The following is a 4,392-nucleotide window of genomic DNA, read 5'->3' as shown; positions in this document are numbered from 1 at the left end:
GAGCTTCAAAAGACCCTCCAGCTCTTCGTTCCAAAAAGCAAGAGGCTTGGGGGCTACATCCAGATAGGAATACTTTTTTCTCAGAAAAGCACAAGCGCCACTCAAGAAAGCATTCGGATGCCGAAGTTCATCAAGGCAACATTCTATGCCGAGTCGTTTTACATAGCGCGGATGGATTCTATGCCGAGTCGTTTTACATAGCACGGATGAAAGGTTGTCAACACAAAGATTTACATCTAACAAGTCATAGCGTGGACAGAGCACTCGACGGATCACAAAAGAGGAAGAAAAGAAAAGTACTCGACAAATCGAGGGATTTCGTCAGGATAACGCACAGAGTTGTTTACAGAGCAGAGACAAAAATGGGACAAAGTAGTCAGCAAGTCAAGTAACTCAGACCACACCCAGGCAAAGAATACATCAACGAAAATAAAGAATCTTCATTTAAAAGAGGAGTGTAATATTACAAGGGGCTGATCAATTGGATCAAGCATTGTCATCAGGAAGGGAAATGTCAATATTTAGACTGTCTACAACCCTACTGGCTAAACCTTCGACCTCAGGCTCCATCCTCTCAACGGCATCAAGGTATTCTTGGCTATCAGCTTCCTCTGCTATCTTGGACAGAGGCACCTCTGGAGCAAGGACCCGGACCTGGGCCAGCACATTCTTGTTACATACTTGAGCACACTTCTTTGCGAACTCTTAGAAACGAGTCGGAATCCGGGGAATGAACTGCGCCCAAGATTGCCTGTCATCCGCTGGAGTCTGAAGAACATCAGCTACTGAACGAAAAGATTTCCACAAAACATTCCAATTTTCAGTAGCCGTTGCCAGCTTCTTGGACAAGCCTTCAATAGTTTTTTGGGCCTGCACAAGATCTCTGTCAGCTCCATGCCTAATCAGCTTAGCAAGGGCGAGTTCTTCCTCAGCATGAGTAATTACCTCCTCGGCCTTATTATGACTAGAGCAGACAAGAGCCTTCATTTCATCGATACTCTCCGAGAGTTTCTGCTTTTCAACTCGAAGAACTAGATAAGACACCGAAGAACAAGGCAGCGAAAAAAGAAGTCAAAATACAAGAAGAAACAAGCAGAACCCACGGCACCTTTGCATTCATTCTTCATAGACTCCACCGCGGCATCTCTCTGCTTCTCCATCTCCACTACCCGGGCACGAAGGGTCTTCTCCTCCTTTTGGTGTATTTGACGCTCTGTCTCCAACTCAGCCCAGAGGAGGTCAAGATCGGCTTTCAGAGCATCCACCTCAGAAGACAACTTTCTCTCATTTTCAGATGAGAAAAAGAAGCCAGAATGATCACGAGAAAAAGACTGAGCAAAAAGAGATAAAGAGAAACAAGGCGTAAGGACAGAAGAAAAATAAGCATGCAAAGGAGGAGTGGCAGTAAAACTTACCTGGAGTTTTTCACCAAAAGAAGTCGCAAGGGTCAACAAGCTCCCCCAGGCTGCGGTCAGCTCCGATAGTCGATGGGTGGCATCGAACTGTTGCACCATGTCACCGGTAAAAGAGGGACCGCCGGAAGCAAGAGAAGGGGAAGGAGAGGCCGGCTGGGGCGAAGAAGGAACGACCAAAGCAACCTCCAGGGAAGCCAGAGCCAATCTCTCAGAAGGACCCGACGCGACGGCTACAGTCACCTCCGGGGCGGCCAAGTCCGCAACTTCGCCAGGTAGCTCCGAAGCCCCCACAGCAACTTCATCAACAGTATGTTGTGAGTCCTGAGGCTTGGAACTCGATGGCACAGTGGAAGGCTGAGAAGAAGTCGACGAAGAAATGAGAGAAAACGAAACACTGAAAATTGATAAAAGGAAGCACCGATGAGAACCAGAAGAAGGAAGACAAAAGCAAAAAAGATGAAGCCAGAATCTACTCACTCAACCACTTTCTTCTTCGCGAAGCCAAAAGAAGGCCTTGTAGGGGGAACCACAACGGCGAAAATGTCCCCGCCACCCGGCGACGGGAGCGGGATAGCCGATAACGAAGCCACAAAAGAAGCTAGGGCTAGAGCCATGGAAGAACTCCGCACTGGAGGAGCGGTAGAGCTCAGTACCGAGGCTACCAAAGAACTCAACACCAGAGCTTCAGAAGAAGTCAGTGCGGGAGCCTCGGAAGAACTCACACCCGACCTTCGATTACTTCAAGAAGTTTAAGACTAAAAGTCAAGACAAAGAAGAGAAATTCAATGCAACAGGAATATGAAAAACAACTCACCGCCGCATGATGAGGGGTACTTCATCATCCTCTTCTCCCTTAGCCAAGGAAACCAGAGCACCTGCTGAAAAAAGAATAAAAAGTACTCGGTTCAAGAGAGAAATAGGAAAACAAAGGAACAAAGAGTATTAAATGTGCTCACCTAAGAGCATGCTAGCAACAACTGGAGTACCTGAGGGAGTACTTGGTTTGCGAGGCTTCTTGGAGACAGGCAGGCCAGATGAAGACCCATCCGTTCGCCCCCTCTTCAGGACACTGCGAGGACCACGAGGGACTAGACAAGGAACATATTCTTCATATACATCCACAAATTCGAGAGAAACCCCAGGAAGGGCTGTAGAGGTTTGGGACTTACTAGTTGCAGAGGTTCCAACAAGTTTATCCCCAGTCTCTGCCACGGCGGGGAGAACATCAAGAGGGATCGGGTCGACAAAGTTCCACCCAAGCTCCTATGAAAAGGGATAAAACACCAAGATAAAGAAAAGCTTAGCAAAAATGGATGCAGCAAGAGTACATAAAGTACCCAAACAAAGAAATAGACAACTCACAGCTAGGGGCAGGTTGTTGGCAGAGAACTCAGAGACAGCAGGAGGAATGACGCTCACTCCTTTCAGCATCTTCTAGAGACGCTCGAGTACCTCCTCACCGGTCAACTCAAGAGCTAGGACCATGCGTGAAGGATCCTCGGCCCTAGAATACTCGAAGCCAAGGTGCTCCCGCTCTTTCAAAGGCTGAACTCGGCGACGAAGAAAGCTCGAAACAATACCGAAGCCGATCAAACCCTGCTGTTTCAGCATACTAATCCTATCAAGGAGTGGCTGGATCACTTGAATCTCAGCAGGTGACTCAAGTTTCTTGTCCCATCGGTCATTCACCATAGGACCAGATCCAGAATGGACGACAAGGGAAGGGATCAAATTGGCAGCGTAAAACCACTCGGCACGCCAATCTTTTACAGAATCGACCATGTCATAGTCAAAGAACTTAATCTTGAGACCCTGGCGAAACTAAATCCCGCAACCGCCAAGAACGCTGGTTTCTTCGCGGCGGGGTTGAGGTTTCAGATGAAAGAAAAAGCGAAAAAGAGATAGAGAAGGAGGGATTCCAAGGAAAGCTTCACAAAGATGAACAAAAATAGAAAGATGGAGAACGTCATTAGGGGTTAGATGGTTCAGACTAACCCCAAAATAACCAAGAAACTGATGAAGGAAGGTGGAAGCAGGAAGGCAAAGTCCGGCGTGGACAAAGAAAACGAAGAGGACAATCTCACCAGGACCCGTAGCTAGAACCCGATGCTCGCCCAGAACTCTCCATTCAGCGATGACTTTGCTTTGGATCAAGCCATTGCTGACGAGCTCACGCAGCTAGTCTTCGCTTGTTGTTGGAGCCAGCCAAACCTTCTGAGCAGCCCTCATGGCCACAAACTCCTAGTTTTCGATCAAAGAAAGGGATGACTCCTCGCCCACGAAGGTCGCCTGGGACTTGCTTGCAGTTTTCTTCTTTCCCATGAACTGGCGGAAGCAAAAAGGCACTAGGGAAGATGAAGCTAGGATGATGGTGCTCGGGTGACAGCGACGATGACGGCGATGGATTTCTGAAAGCTAGGGTTTAAAGGCAAGAGCTGGGCAGCAAAGGAAAGGAAGATAAAAGGTCTTTAAATAGATTTTTCAGTAATAAAAACGGCCTACAAGGCCTGTTAAAACATAGTGTGAGAACGCAACGGTCCATTTACCGACGCAGCTAAAACGACAGAGGGCACAAATCCACACAACGGTACAAACCAATGGGCAGATTTCAGACTTATCCATCCAGCACCACGGTAGGGTTATCAGATCGCTACAAGAACAACTCGTTAAACCAAGAAGAAAGAAAGGGCTACCTCACAAGGAACAAAGGAACCCGGTTATTTAAGAAAGAACTCGGTAATCTCATGAACGACAGGGATCACAGCAGAAAAGTAAAAGACCACTCAGAAGACAAGATTTGTTCCATTACAAGCGGCTTCAAAAATAGAAGATTACAAATCTTACAAGACCCAACGAACTCGGTACCACGAAAAGTAAAGTAGCAAAGAGGAACATGGACACGGCTAGGCTCTGGAACGACTACGTGTCCCAAATTGCTACTCAGAAGGACAAATCGCCATTAGCTACACTGTTTTCT

The sequence above is a fragment of the Miscanthus floridulus genome, chromosome 10, assembly GCF_019320115.1.
Source record: "Miscanthus floridulus cultivar M001 chromosome 10, ASM1932011v1, whole genome shotgun sequence".
NCBI lineage: Eukaryota > Viridiplantae > Streptophyta > Magnoliopsida > Poales > Poaceae > Miscanthus > Miscanthus floridulus.
Note: the sequence above shows the minus strand (reverse complement) of the source record.